The sequence below is a fragment of the Pristis pectinata genome, chromosome 21 (assembly GCF_009764475.1).
Source record: "Pristis pectinata isolate sPriPec2 chromosome 21, sPriPec2.1.pri, whole genome shotgun sequence".
NCBI classification, from domain to species: domain Eukaryota; kingdom Metazoa; phylum Chordata; class Chondrichthyes; order Rhinopristiformes; family Pristidae; genus Pristis; species Pristis pectinata.
In genome coordinates, this window is record NC_067425.1 from 32,602,118 (window position 1) to 32,626,678 (window position 24,561).

At 41.3% G+C, this 24,561-nt stretch overlaps 1 protein-coding gene across 3 annotated transcripts in view; it reads left to right on the top strand.

Annotated features, from left to right (window-relative positions):
- The window catches only part of LOC127581330 (scavenger receptor cysteine-rich domain-containing group B protein), a 116,423-nt gene that overhangs the window by 20,534 nt on the left and 71,328 nt on the right, over positions 1-24,561 (top strand). The window contains exon 1 of one of the 3 annotated variants that reach the window (XM_052035640.1): positions 21,224-21,377. The exons of the other annotated variants lie outside the window; for them this stretch is intronic. The gene's annotated coding sequence lies outside the window, so the exon portion shown is untranslated. Of the gene's footprint in view, positions 1-21,223; positions 21,378-24,561 lie in introns of those variants that run through there. 3 annotated transcript variants of the gene reach the window in all.

The following is a 24,561-nucleotide window of genomic DNA, read 5'->3' on the forward strand; positions in this document are numbered from 1 at the left end:
GCCAGTTCCACAGTTGCAAGCCTCCTCTTCTTGCCTCCATTCCTTATTGGGGCCATTTCCATGGAACAAACAGGAAATATTGTGAAGATCGTGGGAATGGGTATTTGTGACCCCATAATGTACATCATGTACACTTCCTCAAGAGTGAGGGGATGCGTTGGTTGTAAGAACAAGACTGGCAAATGAAGCACTTGCTGAAATTAACATCACAAAATTAAAATCATAGTAAGGATATACTGATAAGCAATTACTGTGATTCCCAGCCATGTAAACAATTCATTGATGGCAAGGAATTGACATCAATGATCCAAGGCGAGCAAGTTATATTGTCTCTGACCAAACCATCCTCTTCCAAACTTTCTCCAGTGTTGCCCAGGTAGATGAGATCACACTCGCCTGGTTCCATACTAATCTATTCAGTCAAACTTAACAGACACCTAAAGCAACTGGTTTATGCCAAAAATCTGGTAAGTGCTTCCCTTTGGTGACAAAACACAGCACATGTGGTGAAGACATCCAGCTCTCCTTCACCACCTCTTCCCTCAACTCCTCTACATCTCTACTTTGTCAGATTGCTTGGCAACATCCAGTAATTTGTACACAGAAATTTCCTCCAATTAAATATTGGCAAAGTTGGAACTATTCTCTTTGAACTTGTCACATACTCCTTTTCCTAATCTTTGACTCTGTCACTCTCCCTGGCAGTTGTCTGAGGCTGAACCTGATTGATTGCAACCTTGTTATCATATTTGACTGAGATGAGCTTCAGACCACAAATGCTATCTGTTTTTACCTTCATTACACAGCTCTGCTCTTGCTTCAGTTTATTTGGTGCTAAACCAATGTCTCCCCCCCAACCCCTCACCGCGCATGCGCACGCGCACACACACACACACACACACACACACATGCGCGCGTACGAGACTTTGCTCCCCTCCTAACAAACAGCAACCTGAGAAAGAATAGCTAATCTAAAGATATTGGTTGTGGTATATATGTTGGATAGGGCAATGTTCAGAGTGCTTCTGCTTTGCTTTTAAATGGTGCTGTGGGATCTGCATCATTTACCTGGAAAGGATAGCAAAATCGTCATTTTATTCTGACCTGCAAGATAGAACATTGGTCACTATTGTGCTAAACCATTGTTCTCACCATCTACAAAATATACTGCAGCATCTCTCCCTACCTACTCTGACAGCACCTCGCAGACACATGGCCTCTGCCACCACGTTCTCCTCCAAGTTGCCCACATGGCAACTGCTCTGCCTATGACTGCAAGAAACTGTAGAGTTGTGGACACAGCTCAGCACATCACGGAAACCAGCCTCCCCTCCAAGGACTCTGTCTACACTTCTCGCTGCCTCGGTAAAGCAGCCTGCATAATCAAAGATCCCACCTGTCCTGGACATTTTCTCTTCTCCCCTCCCCCATCGGGCAGAAGATACAAAAGACCAAAAGCACGAAACCACCAGACTCAAGGACAGCTTCTATCCCGCTGTTATAAGACTATTGAACAGTTCCCTAGTACGATAAAATGGATTCTTGACCTCACAATTTATATTGTTGTGCCCTTGCACCTTACTGTCTACCTGCACTGCACTTTCTCTGCAGCTGTGACACTTTATTCTGCACTCTGTTATTGTTTTTACTTTGTACCACCTCAATGCTCTGTTGCAATGAATTGATCTGTATAGATGGTGTGCAAGACAAGTTTTTCACTGTAGCTCGGTACATGTGACAATAATAAACCAACTTAACTGTACTTCATTGTCGCTGGATCTAAACCTTGGAACTCCCTATCCAACAGCACCATGGGGGTACTTTCACCAGAAGGACTGCAGTGGTTCAAGAAGGCAGCTCACCACTACCTTCTCACGGGCAATTAAAGATGTTCACAGCTTGATCATGAGGGTAAGGTGAGGGAATTTTAAAAATTGATTAGTGGGGTATGGGCACTTCTGGTAAAGCCATCTTTGTTGTTGTTGAGAAGGTGGTGGTGAGCTGCCTCCTTAAACCAGTGCAGTCTATGTGATGAAGCTACTCCGATTGGGAATTCCAATACTTTGGACCAAATGACAATAAAAGGACAATATGTTTCCAAATCAAATCAGTGTGCGAGTTGGGAAGGGAGCAGGCAGGTTGTGGTGTTCCTTTGCGTCTCCGGCCCTTGGCTTAAATATATAGGTCACGGGTTTGTATAGTTCCGCGGATCCATGGATTTTGTGGCTAGTAGAGAGTCCATTGGCAGTGGGAGGAGTAAAGGGTTATTGAGGGGAATTATGTGCCAATCAAGCTGATTACTTTGTCCTAGACAACATTAAACTTTTAAAGTGTTGCAGCAAATGCAGGGTATTCCATCACATGTATAATGTGTAGTTACAGTGAAGGCTTTGGGGCATCAGTAGGTGGGTCATTCACTAAAGAATTCCCAGCCTCTGACCTGCTCTTGTAACCACTCTATTAATGTGGCTGGTCCGGTTATGTTTCATGTCAGTTGTGACCTTCAGGTTGCTGAGGGTGGGAGACTTGATCAGGTTAGACTTTATCTCATGTTAGCAAAAGTCAATCCTTAGCAAGAAGTGACGTCGGATCAGAAGGTGTAGAATCCTCATGGGTAGAGTTAAGAAACTGCAAGGGTAAAAAGACCCTGATGGGAGTTATATACAGGCCTCCAAAAGTAGCCAGGATGTGGGGTACAAATTACAACAGGAGATAGAAAAGGCATGTAAAAAGGGTAATGCTATGGTGGTCATGGGGGATTTCAATATACAGGTAGACTGGGAAAATCAGGTTGGTCCTGGATCCCAAGAGAAGGAATTTGTAGAATGCCTACTAGATGACTTTTTAGAGCAGCTTATGGTCAAGCCCACTAGGAAAAGACAATTCTGGATTTGGTGTTGTGCAATGAACCAGATTTGATTAGGGAGCTAAAGGTAAAGGAACCCTTAGGAGGCAGTGATCATAATGTGATAGAATTCACTCTGTAGTTTGAGAGGGAGAAGCTAAAACTGGATGTAGCAGTTGAGTAAAGGTAACTACAGAGGCATGAGAGAGGTACAAGTGACAATAATAAACCAATACCAATACCCTATTTGGCATGATATGGTCACCTCAGTCAGCGGTGGTCCTTCTGACTGACACAAAGCACCCCACCAATTGTATTCTCTGTTCCTTTACTGCTCTAGTCCAGCTGCTCTGCACTGCTGCTATAGTTCGGCCCTGCTTTGAAGTTGTTTTATTCTCTTTCTGTTACCAAGCCTGCTCCACCCTGGAAAAATGAGTAATTGTTACAAAAACAGCTGCACGTAGTTGTTTCAAAACCCAGGATTATCCATGAAAGGATTGTCTAATGTATAGAATAATGATTTTATTAGTTGGCCTGATATCATGTGTCAGAAAGACAAAACTGACCTTTTTTCCCTATGTTAATTTAATCAGGTTTTTTTTAAGTTCAGACTGATATTGTAGGAGGGGATGAGGATATCAGGTCTTGGCTCTTTACGTTGCCGGATGTTACTCTCCTTTAGAGTGCATTAAGTTACCTGTCAGTGCTTCTCTGGAACGGGATCACCAAGCAGCTTCTCTGCGTAAATCCACCATTTGACTTCTTAAGAAAAGCCACCAGCAACATTTAATGTCTATAAGATAAATTTTGGTGAACCAACTATAAATTGTCCAGTGGAGGTTGAAATCAGTTTCAAGTTCAGGTATGTGGATCTACAATGGATCTCTTCTGTAGCTGTGAGAAAGCTTGAGAGTAAATATTCAATTAGAAAAGACGGTATTTTTAGTGGATAAAAATTTAATCATGAAATTAAAGAGTATCTTCATTCGTTAATGTCTTCATAATAGACGGAAATCGGAATTTAACACAAATGTGGTAAATTGAAAGTTTTTATATATCGTGCAATAAGTTTTTAATAATCAAAATAAAATTGAAGTATTAAGATACTGCTTTATACGGAGTAATAAGCAATCTACATTTCATATTGTTGGATTTTGAACATCAAAGATGTTCAGCAAAGGTCTCTGCTCCCCTTTTCCATTTTCCCCAAAGTAGACCACAAAGGATCAAGATTAATAAACTCCAAGTTATTTTTTTTTAAAATTCTTGTATTTTGTTATTTTTTGAAGTTACTCATCCTGACTGGCATTCTATAATATCTGCTCCATGTTCGGAAGCATCAAATCATAATTGTAATAAATATTAAGCAATACCCCTCAGCAAGACCAAATTGTGCTTACATGAAGATGAGTGAAAAGTAAAAGAACCTTCAAAAGCTGATGCAAAGGCTGATTTTGTGTTCGTATGGTATGGGCGTGGAAGCATTCGATGAAGAGCAACACAGTTTTGAGACTGTTCATTTGTGAGCAAAATGAGAAATGACTCAGCAGTGGATGTTGTTTTCATTCAAGTGTAAATTGGACTCTTACAGTGTAATATTTTGGGTACAATGATTTAAGATGTCATCATTTAGGTGTGCAGTCTACATAGAGGTGGTGAGAAGTCAGCAATAATGTTAAACAGGATCTCAAGAGGAAATCGGGGATTGTTAACTTTTGATTATTGTTTCTTTTTTTGTGAAAATTTTTTTTTCACTCACTCATTTATCTATTTTAAGTATTACTTCTGGATGTCTGGAAGCCTGAGGGTATCTTCTTCAGCCTTTCAGACATTCTTAGCTAAAGATTTTGGTAGAGGCAGAAAGAAAAGGGTGGGGAAGCTACTAAACACAAAAGAGAACATTATTCCCCCCAAGAGTCCTGCTACAAGACATATGAATGGAGTATTGAAAAGTGTAGCAATTGAGACCAGATTAATTTTCATCCTTCATAACTAAGCCATTTGTGTATCAGAGTTTGTTAACATCAGTTGCAAATATGAAGGGTTTGCATGGCTTCAGTTGTCCATCAAGCAACAAATTTCTCAGAGTACAGTGCTAATCCTATCTCTGATTTGGAATGATTACATCAGATTAAATATTATGATTGATGTTATAATAATCCAATAATCTGTTACATATAACCCACCTGACTTTCCCTGTTATTGAATGGAACATCTTTTTTATGAGGTAGCCTGATGCACACAGAGAGATTGATCCAGAATTGACAGATTAATTTGGCAGTAGATAAATATAAAAATGGGCACACTTAAGTATTGGATAATTTATTTGCACTGCATACCTATTAATCAATCTGTATCATTATAGAGAGATAGAAAAATAACATGATTCATTAAGATTATTCAGTAAAATTATGTTCAATATGTATTCATACCAAGGATAATTACATGCTATGTGTGACTTAATTAGACTAGTCAGGACTTGATTACTGTCTAAAACTGAATCAGTGGCCATTAATTCTCCTACCCCTCTCAAGATAGGGATTATAGGTGACTAATTCTTCTAAAACTTAAGTTTTGCTCAGTATGTAGTACTTTGAAAATCTGTGCTCCAACTCCCCACAATGATTGGCTCTCAGTCACTACAGTTACAGTCCCCATATCCTAAATGAAACAACTCCTCTACAGCCACCACTTCTATGCTTATTGATTTACAGTGACTTCTAGTCCTTAAATTCAGATCCCTCTCTGTTCTTGCTTTCCTTATCCCTTAAGTTCTTCCAGCTTTACAAACCTCCAAGAGCACTGTGATCATGCAACTCTATTTAGTCCATCTCCCACTTTATCACATTGTTGATAGCTGTGCTCTCAATTGCCCATCGCTAAGTTCTGGAATTGTTTCCTTAAAAATTTTGCCACCTTTCTCTTCTTTTTCACCTTCTCTTCTTCACCTTTCTCCCTTCAAACCTCTATCATCCTCATTCATCCTCTACACTCCACCAATACATCCTAATCCTTTGACCAAATTTTAGGTTGTTTGTCCTACTGTTTGCTTTTTCGGCTTATATCAGTTGTTATCTGATTAGACAGATATGATGTGCTTTGGGAAGTTTTACTAACATTTGCATTGACTGTAGCCTGGCAAATTACATAATCTCATAATGAGGAACTCCGTGTGATAGGTTTGAGTATTGACAGCCAATGTAATAAGGGACAAATATTCAGCTTAAGTGATGATAGTTGAGGGGAAACCATTGAGGCCAGATCATTCTCAACTTAGCCTGTGTTTCGTGTTCGCTTCCCTTGCATCTCAAGAATTGCACTTACCCTTTATTCCTTCTTGCTTTCCAATGCCCTTGCAGTCTCACTAATACAGCTGTTCCATGAAGCAAACAGTCTGCAAGTGATTAGTAGGCCTCAGGCTGTGGAAACTGAGGTCGCACCCATATAACACCTGATGACCTAATACCCCTGCGCTGTCAAAATAACCTTTCCACTGTTTCCAGGTGTCCCTGATGATCAGTTTAAATTACATTTAAATATCATTTAAAATAATAAAACACATTCAACTTATGTAAGTTATTTGAAAAAAAGCATTAAATAAAATATCATGTAAAAACACTAAGCTTGACTTGGCGACACAAGAGACTTGAGATGCTGGAATCTGGAGCAAACTGTTGGAGGAACTCAGCAGGTCAAGCAACATCTGTGGAGGCAAAGGGATGGTCCATGTTTTGGGTTGAGACCCTGCTTTGTGTCCTGATGTAGGGTCTTGACCCGAAATGTCGACCATCCCTTTCCCTCCACAGATGCTGGTTGACCCACTGAATTCTTCCAGCAGTTTGCTTTTTGCACTTAGCTTCACTTATTTTGTTAGTAAATGTTGGCATATGGGTTGGTCATTAACTTGGCAGCAAAGGCTAATGTAAGGGATCTTGGGGCCAGGTGTGGTGCAGGAGGTGCTGAGGATATAGTGGTGCTGCAGCAGTTAGTAATCCCGAAAACAATCCAGAAACCCAAGTTTAAATCACACCGGGGCAGAGGTGGAGTTTAAATTCAGTTAATAATTTGGAATTTGGGCAGGAAAAGAAACACCAACTAACTTTAGCAATGATGACTAGATAACTACCAAATTTTTGTTAAAACACATCTGGTTCACTAGTGTCCTTAATGGGTCATCCTTAACCAGACTGGCCTACATGTGAGTGTAGCCCCACCCAAAGTGGTTGACCATTAAATGCCACCTGAAGTGGCTGAGTAAGTCCCACAGTTGTACCATGACTGCTGTGTTTATATAGAAAAGGAATAAAACTGATGTACCACTGGACATCGATAACAATGTCACCCCCAGACACTGCATTTACTCACACAGGCTACACTGACTGTACCTCCCAAATCTGCAACTTCTACGACCAAGAAGAATAAGGAAAGTAGATATTTGGGAACTCCATCACTTGTGGGTGTTGGAGCTTGAGTGACTGTTGATGTCACTCCGGTCCATCTGTCAAACCATGTTTTATGGATAGCACGTGTAGATTCCCCTCCAAATTGTTCACCCCCCGACTTGGAAATATATTGCCAATTCTTCTTCCTTGTTGCTGAGTCGAATTCCTCAAACTCCCTGACCAACAGCATTGTAGGCGTCAGCAGAAGGAATACAGCAGTTCAAGAAAGCAGCTCACTATCCCCTTCTCAATAGGCAATTAGGGGTGGGTAACAGATGTTGGCCTTGCTAGCTTCGCCCTATCCCAAACATAAATAGACATAAAATCGGCTGGAAACACTCAGCAGGTCAGGTAACTCTGTTTCTCTTCCACAGGTACTGGCTGACCTGCTGTGTGTTTCTAACATTTTCTGTTTGTATTTGTTGCATCATGGTTTGTTCTACCAATATTGTCTTGCCAGGAGATCAATTGTGGTTCAGGGTGAAGAGTATTAAATGGTATGCTTGGACCAACAACAGCACCATCACCTATAAATGATGTGCCAACATGGTTAACCTGCACACTAAATAGAAAAATCAGCGTGCAAAAGGTGGAGCTAACCAATCCCACAACCTACTGATCAAAGTTCTGTAGTCTTGCCATATCCAGTCATGAATGATGATGGGTACAAACAGCTAACAGGAGGAAAAGCCTCCACTGATACCTCTGTCCTCAACAGTAACTTACTCCAACATGTAAGTGTCAAAGACAAAGTTGAACCATTTGGAACAACTTTAAGCATGAAGTACCATTTAGATGATCCATCCCAGCTTCCTCCCCAGATTGCTCCCATCACAGTTACCAGTCTAAAGCCAATCCAATTCACTCCATGTACTGAAAAAATGGCTCAGTACTGGATGCCACAAGTGCTAAGAGACCATACAATATCCTGAATTGAGTACTAAATAATTATGCTCTATATATATATATAGCCTTGCCCCTAGCTAATCTATTCCAATAGTTACATCAGGACAAATTCAACAAGGCTTGTTACTGCTCTCAATTATCAGCCAAGTTTTAGAAGGTGTCACTGACAGAGTATTCAAGCAACACTTGCTCACCATTAGCCTAGTCACCTATAGTTACTTTGTATTTCAACAGGACTACATAGCAGCAGACTTTATTGCAGCATCTGTCCAGACAAATATTTTAGCAGGACGTGCATTATCCACTGAATGCAGCATCTACACTGTGTGGTATTTGGTGAGGAAGGGGATGATTTCATTTTAAATATTCATTTGTTTAGTTTTATTTTTAAATTTTCTTAACCTTTTAGTTTTCATTTGTCTCAATAAAAAAGTAGTAAAAAAGTAGGCTGCCAGACATTCAGTTAAATTTGGTAAACAGCCAGAACTGGTTAACTGAACTTACTGTCTGCTGACTCAGAACTGATCACAGTGTCTACAGAGTGTGGACTTTGGAAAGGCAAGAACAATGGTGAGCTTCATATGTAAAGAACTAAAGAAAGTAAATCATTCTGTTTCTGCTTAGTGAACTTATTAAGCAGAAAGAAGTATGGCAGAGCACCTCAGACTCATGGAATGTACATCAGGCTCTATATGGGAACTCCAGGACACGTCCCATGTCCTGGACAATCACATATATAGGAAGTGTTATCTGCTTTGGGTTTTGGAGCTTGAGTAACTTCTGATGTCACTCCAGTCCATCTGTAAAACCATATTTTGTGGACAGCACATGTCAAGAGGGAGATACCCCACAGCTCAAAAGAATTCAATCATTGGTATTGGTTTATTATTGTCACTTGTACTGAGGTACAGTGAAAAACTTGTCTTGATTATACAGGTCAATTCGTTACACAGTGCAATCACTTTGAGTTAGTACAGAAAGCATTGAGGTAGTACAGGTAAAAACAGTAACAGTACAGAGTAAAGAGTCACAGCTACAGAGAAAGTGCAGTGCAATAAGGTGCAAGGTCCAGACAGAGAAAAGAAAAGCTTGCAGAAAAAAATGCCAAATGGAATTTAATCCAGAGAAGCAAGAAGTGGAGATGATTGGTGTGGACAAACAGGGGGACCTTGGAGTGTATGTGCACAGATCCTTAAATGTATCAGGATAGGTCAATAACATTTCTTTAGCCATGACATAGAATATAAGAGCAAGGAGGTTTTGTTAGAAGGATATACATTGCTAGGTTGGGCTATAGCTTAAGTGCTGTGCACATTCTGATTAAAACATTATAAGAATGATAGAGTGCACTGGAGAAGATGCTGGACTGGAAAACTGTAGCTTGCGGAAAGAGGATAAGCTGAATTGTTTTCTCTGGAACACTGGAGGTTGAGGGAATACTTAACTGAGATGTTTAAAATTAAAAGGGTCCTAAAGTAGTGTAAATAGGAACTATTTCCCTTCATAGTAGGGTAAAAAATTAGAGGGCAGAGTAATTAGCTGGAGCATAAGCAGGGGGAGATGAGAAGAAAAAATCACCCAGAGGATGACACAAGAGGCTGCAGATGCTGGGATCTGGAGATGCTGGATTCTGATGCAGGGTGTTGACCCGAAACGTTGACAATTCCTTTCCCCTCACAGATGCTGCTCGACTCTCTGAGCTCCTCCAGCAGATTGTTTGTTGCTTCACCCAGAGGATAATTGGTGGCTGGGATTCTCTGCCTGAAAGAATGGTAGAGACAGAAACCTTCATCATATTTACAAAAAACCCAAAAGTGCAGTTGAAGAGCCATGACCTACAGTTCACAGACTTAATGCTGGAAGGTGGGATTAGGCTGAGCTACTCTTTTCAAACCCACAAAGACACAATGAGCAGAATGGCTTCCTTCTGTGTTGTCATAGGATCACAGAAAATGTACAAAAGAACTAATTTCTAGGAGTGGTGTGAGAGTAACTGTCCTTGACATCAAGACAACATTCTGACTGAGTGTGGTATGAAGGAACCTGGTGAAGCTGAAACCTAAGGGAATTGAGAGCAAAGCTCTCCCTTGACTGGAGTCATACCATGTGCAAAGGAAAATAGTTGTCGCTGCTGGATGTCTATACTGATTGCTCCGCAATATTGCTGCTCAGGATAGTTGTCTAGGCTTAGACATGCTCATCTGTTCTATTAATTACCTTTCATTTTCATCTTAAGTTCAGAAATGGGAATATTTGCTGATGTTTGCACATTGTTCAGTTCCATTTGCAATTTTGCAGAAAATGAAGCAGTTGGCTAGACCTTGACAACATTCGGGTACAGACTGATAAACAACACATACACCACCAGCACAAAATGACAATAGAATCAGAGAAAAGATGTATAAAAAAAAATAGCACAGGAGGACATGTGTTCTATCAGGTCCATGCCGGACAAAAATGGAACTAGTTAGGTTGACCCTATTTCTCAGCTCTGTAAACTTGTATGTTACGACTCTTCAATTTCTCATCCAGGTAGCCTTTAAATGTGATGCCAGCTTTTGCCTCCACCACCTTGTTAGTCAGTGAGATCCAAACACCCCCTACACATTGGGTGAAAGATAATGTCCGCTCCCTTTAACTTATGTCCCTAAGTTATCAGCATCTGCCAAGGGAAAGAGATCCTTTCCATTAACCGTCTCTAGGCATCCCATAAGTTTAGAACCCCTGACAAAATCTCCCCTGCATGACCTTTGTCCCAAAGAAAACACCCCCAGCCTAATCTGTCTTTCATCCTCATGAATCTCTTCTGCATCCTCTTCAGCAGCATCACCTTCTTCCTGTAGTGCACTGACTCTGTGGTCTACATTCTTACATTCCATGCCTCAGTTTTACTGTATACCTTCTTAACCACCCTATCTCTGTCCTGCTGCCTTCAGGAACTTAAGGATGTGCATTCTATGATCCTTCAGTTTCTCCGCATTTCACGGTATCCTAACATTACTCGTGTATTTCCCTGCCTTGTTTGCATACCTGAAAGGCATCACTTTACATTAGCTTGAATTCTAATGTTACTGTTGTGCCCACATAACCATTCCATTAAGTTCTTTCAGTAGATTCAGTGTCCATTTTTTAAATTCAGCTTGTCACCCCTTTGGCCCAATGAGTTTTACTTTGCTAAAATCTATATCTGCTACATCAAATGTATGACTCATCAAACCTCCTTGCTACCCCATCAAAAAAAACAATCAAATTAGTCAGACACAACACTTCCTTCACAAATCCATGTGACTGTCCTTCATTAATCTGTGCTTCTCTAAATGCTGATTAATGTTGTTCCTCAAAATTTATGTCCAATATTTTTTCACCACCGGTATTTGGCTGAGTGGGGCTATGGTTACTTGGCTATGGTTACCTGGAGTGGCAGAGGTGAAATTATGAAGGAAATTAGCAAGGCAAAGAAAATAGAGATTGCATGGAAAACTATTGACAGTAAATCAATAAAAATCTGAATATGCACGGTAGTGTAGCGGTTAGCATAATGCTATTACAGCACCTGCAACCCAGGTTCAATTCCGGCTGCTGTTTGTAAGGAGCTTGTATGTTCTCCCTGTGTCTATATGGGTTTCCTCTGGGTGCTCCGGTTTCCTCCCACGTTCCAAAGACATACTGGTTAGGAAGTTGTGGGCATGCTATGTTGGCGCTGGAAATGTGGCGACACTTGTGGGCTGCCCCCAGAACACTATGCAAAATATGTATTTCACTGTGTGTTTTGATGTACATGTGACTAATAAATATATCTCATCTTATCTTAAATACTTGAAGGGAAAGAAGAATAAAAAAAAGGAAAGAGTGGGTCCTATTGTAGACCAAAATGGTAACCCAAAGACATGATTATAGTTCTAAATGAAATAATAACATCTGTCTTTACAAAAGAGGAAGATGGTACAGATGTTGATGTTAAGGAGCGTAAATGTGAGAGAGAAGACACATTATGGGGCCTAGCATTTAGCACCAGACCTGGTTGAAGTATATCCCATGCTTGAATGAAGTATGTCCCAAGCTTTTGAAAGTAACAAAGGAAGTAATAGCACAGCCTCTGTCTAGTCTAGCACAGACTTCTGTTTTCCCATCTTCTTTACCTAAAGGCATGGTTAGGAAGGACTAGTATGAAGGTTTGATTTTGCTATTGTGAGATCCACAGAGGGCGTTTACTACTTTAAGTGCTTGATATAAAGATGTTATTATTGATTTAGAGCACTGGAGTTAGAATGGATTGCATAACGTGATGATATGGAACGGTGCCTTTAGAATGATTTCTATAGGGAGTGAGTTTGAGGTGTCATTAGAGTGGTTTCCATAGCAAGGTGATTTGGAAAACTGTCATGAGAATGGATTCCATTGTGTGGTGAATTATAACTGTGACACTAGAATGGATTCCATACAATATTTATTTAGAGTAGGGCTATTAGAATGGATTCTGTTAGGTTGTGATAAGAATCATTTCCGTATTGTGGTAAAACTGGATTCCAGAGTGTGATGCCAAATCTGTGAATAGATAACACAGTGAGATCATTGTCATTGGAATGAAATATATATTGTGATGATTCAAAACAATCTCAGTGGAATTCATTCTTTATTGAAATTTAGAAATAGAATTCCATATATTGCTGATTTAGAGCAGTATCATTTGAATAGATTCCATAATGTGCTGTTTCAGAGCACAGTCAGTAGAATGGATTTAATATGTTTGCTGATTTAGAGCTGCAACATTAGAAAAAAGATCATTGTTACAGAATAATATAATTAGAATGGGCAACATCATTAGGGATTAAGAAAGGGGAAATAGAGTGGAGTTCCTCGACAGTGAGTTTGATCTGTCTCATGGAGTAGTTTCTGAAATATGGTTTATGATGTAGTGATTTAGACAAGTGCCTTAGATTGGATTTTTTCAGTAGATTCCATATTGTGCTGATTTGGAGCATTGTTATTACAATGGTATTTACAAATTTTATTCTTGTAATTTATAGATTTTATGTCTTTGCACTGTACTGCTGCCGCAAAATAACAAGTTTCACATCGTATGATAATAAATCTGATTTTGATTCTGATTCTGGTGCGGTGCTTTGACGTGAGAATGGTTTCATTTATATAGTAATTTACAGCTCTGACATTAAATTGCAGTCTGTGGTGCAGTGAAGTAGAACCGTAACTCATGATGGAGTCAAAAAACAGGTAATTTCATGTAGCAAGAGATAAACTGCTGGAAGGACTCAGCGGGTCAAGCACCTGTAGGGGTAAAGGGATGGTTGACACTTCAGGTCAAGACTCTGTGTCGGGACTGATTATTTTTGTGTAGTTTCTTTGGAATGGATTCTGTCATATGGCAATTCATAGCAGTATCATTAGAATGGGTTGCATAATGTGGTAGATCAGAGCAAGGTAATTTGAATCAATTCCAAAGTGATAGCTTGATGAGTCAGAGTGGTGTGATTAAAATTGTGTGGATTTCAGAAACTGATGAGATAAAGTAATGTCATGAAAGTGATTCCATAGTATAGTGATGCATAGCACTGACATTAGAATGAATTCTGAAGGTGTGCTGATTTGGAGGTATGAAAGTAGAATGGATTCCATATTGTGGTGCATCAGAGGTGGTTACTTTGGATTTCACAGTGATTGGTGATTCCGATCAGTGTCATAGTCATTCTGATGTGTGTGGAGAGATAGAAGAGTAGAATAGGATGGGTTCCATAGAGTGTTGAGTTTTTGCAATATTATTTGTATAATTTCTGTGGAGTGTTATTTAGTGCTGTGACATTTGTTTGGAGTCTTTAGTGAAATGAGTTTGAACATTAGAGTGGATCCCACAGTATAGTGAGCTAGACCTTCAACACTGGAATCAATTCCATTAAGTGGAAATTTACAAAATATTGTTAGAATTGGTTACCATCGAGTGATGAATTAAAACAATATAATTTGAATCACTTTCATTCCAGCGTGCAATTAGAATTTATTCCATTGTGTGTTGGCAATGGATTCCATAGTGTGGTGAGTTGAAGTATGGTCAATAGTTTAGATTCCATTGTGTGGTCATCTAGAATGGATTCCATTCAGTGTTGTTTTAGGGCTGTTACATTAATTATATTTCTGTTATCTGCTAAGTTTGAGTAGTATCATTAGGGTAGATTTCAGAGTGTGGCAAGTTACAGCAGTGACATTAGAATTGATCCCATAAGATGGTGAAACCATTCAGTGTCAGTAAAATGGATTACACTGTGTGGTTATTCACAGCAGGATCATGATAATAGACTCCGTAATATTGTGATGTAGTGCAGTTGATTAAAATAAATTAAACTATGTGGTGAGCTTGGGCTGTGACCATAGAATGGATTTCACACAGTATTGATTTAGAACTGTGACATTTGAATGGAATATACCCTTTGACTATGCCTCCACAGCTCTCTGGGGTAGAGGATTCCAACGATTCATAACCCTCTGACAGAAGAAATTCCTTCTCTCGTCCATCCAAAATGGGTAATCCCTTATTTTGGAGTGATGCACCCCTATTTCCAGATACCCCCTTGAGGGGAAACACCCTCCCAGTATCCACCCCATCCGTCTCCCCTCAGAATCTTTTGTGTTTCAATAAGATCACCTTTCATTCCTTTATACTCCAAGTTCGACCTGCTTAACCTTTCTTCATGCATCAATGCCTTTACCCCAGCAATCAATCGAGTGAACCTTCTCTGCTCTGCCTCCAATATAGGCACAAACTTCCTTAAATATGGAGAACAAAGCCATTCCCTGTACTCTAGGTGCATTAAACCAAAGGTTGCGTGAGAACTTCCTTACCTTATACTCCATACCCCTTGCAATAAAGGCTAATATTCTATTTGCCTTCCTAATTTCTTGCTGTACTTGCATGCTAATGTGGATCACCTCCCAGCTTCTCACTTCATTTCCACTTACCCCTCTCCCCCACCTTACCTATCCCTTCCTCACCTGGATTCACCTGTCACCCGCCAGCTTGTGTTCCTCCCCCCTCCCCACCCTTTTTATTCTGGCTTCTGCCCTCTTCCTTTCCAGTCCTGATGAAGGGTCTCGGCCCGAAACATCAACTGTTCATCTCCCTCCATAGATGCTGCCTGACCTGCTGAGTTCCTCCAGCATTTTGTGTGTTTTGCATGCTAACATGTTTTGTATTCTATGTACTAGGACTCCCAGATCCCTTTGTTCTGCAATATTTTGTAATCTCACTTTATTTAAATAATAATTTGCTTTTTTAGTTTCACTTCCAAGGTGGGTGACCTCACATTTTCCCACCTTCTACTTGGTCTACCAACTTTTCCCCATTCACTTAACCTAGCTATACCCTTTGCAGGCTCATTGTCTTCTCCTCCCAACTTGTAACCCACCTACTTATGTATCATTAGCAAATGTGGCTACAGTACACTCAGTCCCTCCAAGTCAGCAATACACATTATAAATAGTTGAGGCTCCAGCACTGCTCCCCATGCATTCCCACTAGTCACTGATAGCCAATTCAAAATGACATATTTTTTCCACCTCTCTGTAAGTAGGCAAATCTTCTATCCATGTCAATATATTACTCCCAAACATGTGAGCTCTTACTTTGTGCACCTTTTATGTGGCACCTTACTGAATGCCTTCTGGAAATCCAAATGCACTACATGTACTGGTTCCCCTTCATCCAACCTGTTTGTTACATCCTTAAAGAACTCAAACAAATTTCCCTTTCATCTGGAGCATCATTGGAGCAGTGCCATTCAAATGGTAAGTTGGTAAATTGGTTTATTATTGCCACATGTACCGAGGTACAGTGAAAAACTTGACTTGCATACCATTCATACAGATCAATTCATTACAACAGCGCATTGAGGTAGTACAAGGTAAAACAATACAGAATGCAGAATACAGTGTTACAGTTACAGAGAAAATGCAGTGCAGTCAGACAATAAGGTGCAAGTTCATAATGAGGTAGATTGTGAGGTCAAGAGTCCATTTTATCATACTAGAAGACTGTTCAATAGTCTTATAACAGCGAGACAGAAGCTGTCCTTGAGCCTGTGCTCTCAGGTTTCTGTATCTTCTGCCTGATGGGAGGGGTAGAAGAGAGAATGTCTGGGGTGGGTGGGGTCTTTGATTATGCTGGCTGCTTTACCGAGACAGTGACCAATTTACAATAAACCAATTTACCAGTCGTTAGAATGAATTCCATTGTATGGTGTTTCATGGTCATGTTATTTGGAAGAATTCCACAAGGCAGTGATAGAGCTGTGGTTTAAAGGGCAGTGATTGATGGCTACATCATGAGAATGAGCAGAGACTAAGGGAGCTAGGGCTCTACTCTTTGGAGAGAAGGAGGATGAGAGGAGACATGATAGAGGTGTACAAAATATTAAGAGGAATAGATAGAGTGGACAGCCAGTGTTTCTTTCCCAGGGCACCAATGCTCAATACAAGAGGGCATGGCTTTAAATTAATGGGTGGGAAGTTCAAGGGAGATATCAGAGGCAGGTTTTTTACCCAGAGAGTGGTTGGGGCATGGAATGCGCTGCCTAGGGCGGTGGTGGAGGCAGGTACATTGGTCAAATTCAAGAGATTGCTAGATAAGCATATGGAGGAATTTAAAATAGAGGGATATGTGGGAGGTAGAGGTTAGATAGTCTTAGGCGAGGTTTAAAGGTCCGCACAACATTGTGGGCTGAAGGGCCTGTATTGTGCTGTACTGTTCTATGATTCTATGATATTTTATCACTAAAGAGCAATGTGATTAGAATGGGTTTGTTATTGTACAGATTTAGATTAGAATACAAAAAATATATTCCACTGTGTGGTAATTTAGAACAATAACATTAAACTGGATTCCATGTATATTGTTGACATTAGAATGGATTCAATATGTGTGTTAACTTAGAGACGTGACATTAGAATGGATTCCAAGGTGTGCTGATTCAGTGGCACGCAATTAGAAAGTACACCATTTTGTGTCTTTAGAGTGATTCTGTAGTGTTGTGATTTCTAGCTATATCATTGGAATGGATTCCATCAAGTGATGATTTAGAGCAATAACATGAAATGGATTCCACAGTGTTGAGTTTGAGTATTACTACAAGAGTGGATACCATCATGTGGTACGCAAGAGCATTCAAAGGATTTTACTGTGTGGGGAGTTGGAACAGTGCTGGAAAATATGTCACCCAATGCTTGAATTTGCCACACTGTGGAATTACACCACTGAAGCACCAGTCTTTGGAATGCATTCTAACATCACTTGTTTAAATTAAATCCATATTGTGGCATAAATCACCACAATATGGAAACTGTACTAATAACTGTGATTATAAAGAGTTTCATAGTGTAACTTAGAGTTGTTAGGTTGGAATAGATTCAATACTGTGGTGTTAAAAGACGACTATTAGTAAGAATTCAACAGTATGGAGATTTACAGCAACACCATAGACTGATGATCTGGAACAGATTCATTGGGATGGATTCTGTTAGTGGGGCAGATGAGAACATTCGTACTTGTTGGGATACCAGATAATGAAGAGAGCAGTGTCATTAGAGTGGTTTTTCATCTTGTGGTGATTTTAAACTGTGAGCATAGATCCTGTTGACTTAGAGCTGTGACATTAGAACAGATTCTACTGTCTCTTGAGTCATTAGGGCAGACTTCTGAGAGTTAGGGATGTAACATAAGAATAGATTCCACAGAGAGGTAATTTAGCACAGCTTTTTGAATGGATACCATTATATGGTGATTTATAGCAGTATCACTGGAATAGATTGCATTGTGTGTCAAAACACTGACATTGGTTTGGATTAAAGTGATGAGTTAGCATAGTGTTATTAGAATAGAGGCTATAGCGTAGTGATTTCAAGCAGTTTTATTGTAATGGACCATATGGTGATGTACATTAGAGACAAATCACTAGAATGTGTGTTTGAACTGTGCGGTTAAAATGGTTTACAAAGTGCATTGTACTAACAGCAGTGTGCTTACAATGTAGTATGGTGATGTACAGCAATGTCACTGAATGGATTCCAAACAGTGTTTGGTTCAGAGCAGTCTTATTAGATTAGAATTCACAGCATGGTGATTCAGTAAAGTGGGAATCAAAATGATTTCATACTTTGATTTAAAATAAATATGAATGTTCTAATGTACCCCACTAATCCCAGTATCATTAGAATGAATTCTATGTAGTAGTGATTATTGTCATCAGAATGAATTCAATAATTTGATGAATGAGGGCAATGCCATTAGAAGAGATTCTATGGTGTGGTGATTTCCAGTAATATATTGAACATGAATTCTATAAACTGATTATTTAGAGTAGGATCATTACAATGGATTCTGTAATATGTTGAACTGAAAAGTTTATTTAGAATAATTCCACACTGCAGTGAGTTTGAATAGTGCCATTAAATTTGATTCTACACTGTAGTGAGTTCCAGCAGTGCCATTAGTTTGGATTCCACACTGTGATGAGCTTGACTATTGCTATTAGAGTGGATGCGATAGTGTGGTATGTCAACGAATACATATCTGAAGGGTTAAATGTGTGATGAGTTGGAACAATATCATTGGAATGTTTCTTCACTTGATCATACAATCGATTCCACGTAGCTCCGGTCTGGATCAGTGACTTTAGAATAGATTCAGTTGTATGTTGAGATTGCTTAGTTATTAAAATGGATTCTGCACTGGATTGAGTTAGAGCAATGTCATTAGCATGAATTCCATATAGTGATCCAAAAGCAAGAGACTGCAGTTGTGGGAAATACAAAAACATGCTAAAAATCGAGAAAATGCAAAAAATACAGAGTATCCTATACACAGACAGGATCTGTGGAGAGAGAAACGTTTTAATCAAAACTGGACTGTAAAGTGGTAAGTAAGAGTACAGTCTTTAGAATGATTAACTAAGTGTGCTGATTTGGGGATGCAACTTCAGAGCAGATTCTGTAGTGCAGGGTACCAAGACAGGGTCAAGCTAAAGTGTGATCAGATGCAGCAGTGTCATTGGAATACATTAGAGCACCGTTATACAATGTTTTTGGAGCTGCATTTATCCAGCCAAGTGGAAAGTATTCCATCACATTCCTGACGGCCATTGTGGATGGCAGAAAGAATTTGGAATATCAGATGAATCATTTGCTGCAGGATACAGCTGTGACTATAGCTGAGTAGCTGATAAGTGTGGTTTTGGTATTGATATTGGTTTATTTTTGTCACTTGTACCGAGGTACAGAAAACTTGTCTTGCATACTGTTCGTACAGATCAATTCATTACACAGCGCAGATATATTGAGTTAGTACAGAGTGCATTGAGGTAGTACAGGTAAAAAAACAATAACGGAGTACAAAGTAAAGTGTCACAGCTACAGGGAAGTGCATTGCAGGTAGACAATAAGTTGCAAGGTCATAACGAGGTAGATTGTGAGGTCAAGAGTCCATCTCATCATATAAGGGAACCGTTCAATAGGCCTTATCACAGTGGGATAGAAGCTGTCCTTGAGTCTGGTGGTATGTGCCCTCAGGCTCCTGGATCTTCTGCTTAACGGGAGAGGAGAGAAGAGAGAATGACCTGGGTGGGTGGGGTCTCTGATTATGCTGGCTGCTTCACCAAGGTAGCGAGAGGTATAGACAGAGTCCATGGAGGGGAGGCTGGTCCGTGATGTGTTGGGCTTTGTCCACAACTCTCTGCAGTTCCTTGTGGTCCTGGGCAGAGCAGCTGCCACACCAAGCCATGATGCTTTCTATGGTATATCGATAAAAGTTGGTGAGTGTCAAAGGGGACATACCAAATTTCTTTAGCCTCCTGAGGAAGTAGAGGCACTGGTGAACTTTCTTGGCTGTGGCGTCTATGTGATTGGACCAGGACAGGCTATTGGTGACGTTCACTCCTAGGAACTTGAAGCTCTCAACCCTCTCGACCTCAGCACCATTGATGTAGACTGGTGCATGTACACCAACCCCTTTCCTGAAGTCAATGACCAGCTCTTTTGTTTTGCTGACATTGAGGGAAAGGTTGTTGTCATGACACCATGTCACTAAGCTCTCTATCTCCTTCCTGTACTCTGACTCATCATTATTTGAGATCTGGCCCACTATGGTGGTGTCATCTTCAAACTTGTAGTTGGAGTTAGAGCAGAATCTGCACATGCAGTCATGAGTATATAGGGAGTAGAGTAGAGGGCTGAGGACGCAGCCTTGTGGGGCACCAATGTTGAGAATAATCGTGCTGGAGGTATTGCTGCCTATCCTCACTGATTGCGGTCTGTTGGTCAGAAAGTCAAGGATCCAGTTGCAGAGAGAGGTGTTGAGTCCCAGATCTCGGAGTTTAGTGATGAGTTTGCTTGGAATTATAGTATTGAAGGCAGAGCTGTAGTCAATAAACAATAGTCTAACGTAGGTGTCTTTACTGTCCAGATGCTCTAGAGCTGAGTGTAGGGCCAGGGAGATGGTTTCTGCTGTAGACCTGTTACGGCGGTAGGCGAATTGCCATGGGTCAAGGTTGTCTGGGAGGCTGGAGTTGATGTGTGCCATGACCAGCATCTCAAAGCACTTCATGATGGTGGATGTCGGAGCCATTGGTCGGTAGTCATTAAAGCACGTTACCTTGCTTTTCTTCGGTACCAGGATGATAGTGATCTTCTTAAAACAGGTGGGAACCTGAGATTTAAGCAGGGAGAGGTTAAATATGTCTGCAAATACTCCCACCAGCTGATCAGCACAAGATCTGAGCACACGGCCAGGGACACCACCTGGGCCAGATGCTTTCCTCGGGTTCACTCTCCGGAAGACTGATCTTACATCCTCGACGTGACCACGGGTTCAGTTGCATTGGAGACTGTCAGGTTGGGTGGTGACAATCCACTTCCCTTCTGTTCAAAAAGGGGCATAGAATGTGTTAAGCTCATCGGGAAGGGATACGCTGTTGTTAACTATGCAGCCTGACTTCATTTTGTAACCCACTGTAGGTTTCAAGCAGGAGCAGAGCAGTGCTGCAGCCTTTCTGATTGGCTCATTGTGAGGCACAGTAGCAATAATTGGAAGGCAGGCTGTAGTAGAGTGGCCATTTTGAGAGTGGTGATTATAAGAGTTGATGCTTTTGCCCAAGAGGCTTCAGCAAGGAGGTTGAGCAGAGGAGCAGGTAAGATTTTTCTTAAAAGTTACTCTTCAGATCAGTATAGTTGGGATGGCAGTTCGGGCAGTGGTATGCTCCTCCCTGCAGGATGTGGGAGATCAGGGAAACTTCCGGGATCCCTGATGACTTCACCATGGAAAGTGCGCCCAGCTTCAGCTCCTGATGAGCCACTTTAAGGAACTGGAGCTAGGATTGGATGTACGTAGGTTTGTCGGGGATTCTGAGAGCATCATAGATTGAGAGTTTTACTGAGGTGGTCACACCTAGGTGCATGGCAGCAGGTAGTTGGGTGATCACCAGGAGAGGTAAAGGAACAGGCAGACAGTGCACGGTCCCCCCGTGACCATTCCCCTCACCAATGTATACCGCTTTGGATACTGCTGGGGGGGATTAACCTATCAGGGCACAACAGCAGCAGCCAGGTCAGTGGCTCTGAGGCTCAGCAGGGAAGGGAGGAATCAGGCAGAGCAATAGTAATAGGAGACTTGATAGTTAGGGGGACAGACAGGAGATTCTGTGGGCACAGAGATGCCAGGATGGTGTGTGCCTCCTGGGTGCCAGGGTCGAGGATGTCTCGGAGTGGATGCAGAACATTCTCAAGGGGGAGGGTGAGCAGCCAGAGGTCATGGTGCACATTGGCACCAACGACGTAGGTAGAAAAGGGATGAAGTCCTGTGTAGTGAGTATAGGGAGTTAGGAAAGAGGCTATAAAGCAGGATCTCGAGGGTGGTAGTCTTTGGATTACTCCCGGTGCCATGTGCTAGTCAGGGCAGGAAAAGAAAGACAGAACAGATGAATTTGCAGGCACGGTAATGTAGCGGTTAGTGTAACACTATTACAGCGCCAGTGACCTGGGTTCAATTTCAGGCTGCTGTCTGTAAGGAGTTTGTCCATACTCCCCGTGACTGCATGGGTTCCTCCGGGTGCTCAGTTTCCACTCACATTCCAAAGACGTACGGGTTAGGAAGTTGTGGGCATGCCATGTTGGCGCTGGAAGTGTAGAGACACTTGTGGGCTGCCCCCAGAACACTCTATGTAAAGATGCATTTCACTATGTGTTTCGATGTACATGTGACTAATAAAGAAATCTTATCTTATGTGTGGCTGAGGAACTGGTGCAGGGGCAGGGTGTCAGGTCCTTGGATCACTGGAACCTCTTCTGGGGCAGGAGCAACCTTTACAAGGGGGACGGGTACACCTAACCGGAGGGGAACCAACATTTTGGCCGGGAGTTTGGCCAGTGCTACTTGGGAGAGTTTAAACTAGTTTGGTAGGGGGATAGGAACCAGAGCACTGGGTCAGAAAGTGGAGGGGTTGAGAGGAAGGTAGATATCATGACCAGTAAGTCTGTAAGGAAGTACAGGCAGGACCAAGGTAATATACACGATGGGACGGATAGGTTGGAGTGTGTTAATTTTAATGCAAGGAACATTAAGGGTAAAGGAGATGAACTTAGAGTATGGATCAGTACATGGGACTATGATGTTGTGGCCATTACAGAAACTTGGTTGAGAGAAGGACAGGACTGGCTGCTTAATGTTCCAGGATCTTGATGTTTTAGAAGAGATAGAGAGGGAGGTAAAAGAGGGGGAGGAGTTGCACTGTTAATCAGGGACAATATCACAGCTCATCTCAGAGGGGACATAATGGAGGGCTCGTCCACTGAGTCTACTGATGGGAATTGACTATAGACCACCCAATAGCCACCGAAGAACAGATATGCAAGAGGCAGATTGGAAAAAGATGCTAAAACAGCAGGATTGTTGTAGTGGGTGACTTCAACTTCCCCAATATAGACTGGGACCTCCTTAGTGCAAGATGGTTAGACGGGGCAGAATTTGTTAGGTGCATTCGAGAGCATTTCTTAAAACAGTATGTGGATAGTCCAACGAGCGGAGGGGCCATACTGGACCTGTATTGGGAAATGTCAGGTGACTGACCTTTCAGTGGGAGAACATTTAGGAAACAGTGATCACAACTCATGTTTTAAGATAGGTCGAATAAGGATATGTATGGATCTTGCAGGAAAGTACTAAATTGGGGGAGGATAAATTACATGACTATCAAGCAGGAGCTAGGGAGAGTTAATTGGGAACAGCTGTTTTTGGGCAAGTCTATATCTGATGCGGTGCAGGCTGTTTAAAGACCAACTGCACAACGTTTAGGACTGGTACATTTCAGTAAGAAGGAAGGATAAGGATGGCAAGGTAAGGGAACCTTGGATGTCCAGGGAGGTGGTGATTTAGTCAAGAAGGAAAAGGCAGCATATGTAAGGTTTAGAAAGCTAAAATCAAACAGGGCCCATACAGATGTCAGAAAAAAAGAAAGGAATTCGGAGAGCCAGGAGGTGCGATGTAAACTCCTTGGCAAGTAGCAATAAAGGGAATCCCGAGGCATTCTATGCATGCATCAAGAGTAAGAGGATAATTAGGGAGAGGGTAGGACCACGCAAGGATAAAGGAGGGAACATGTGCTGGAGGCGGAGGATATGGGCGTTGGTATTCACCAAGGAGAAGGACATGGAGAATAGCAGAGCATACAAATATTCTGGGGCATTTTGAGATAAAGAAAGAGATAGCGTTGGGTCTCTTGAAGAACAGTTAGGTGGATAAGTCCCCAGGGCCTGATGGGATATACCCCAGGTTATTGAGAGAGGCAAGAGATGAGACTGCTGGGGCCTTGACCAAGATCTTTGTGTCTTCCCTAGCCACAGGTGAGGTCCCAGAGGACTGGCGAGTGGCTAATGTTGTTCCTTTATTCAAGAAGGGAAATGGAAATAATCCTGGAAATTATAGACTGATGAGTCTCACATCAGTGGTAGGGAAGTTATTTAAGAGTATTCTTAGAGATAGGATTTATGAGGATTTGGATAAGCATGGCCTAATTAGGGACAGTCAGCATGGCTTTGCGCAGTGCAGGTCATGTCTTACTAACTTGATTGAGATTTTTCAAGATATGACGAAGATGATCGATGAAGATAGAGAAGTAGATATTGTCTACATGTTTAGTGAGGCATTCGACCCCGGTAGGCTCATCCAGAAGATTAAGATGCATGGGATCCACAGTGATTTGGCCCTTGGATTCAGAATTGGCTGCCTAAAGAAGACAGAAGGTAGTGGTCGATGGGTCTTTATTCTGGCTGGAGGACCATGACTAGCAGTGTTCGTAGGGATCTGTATTGAAACCTCTG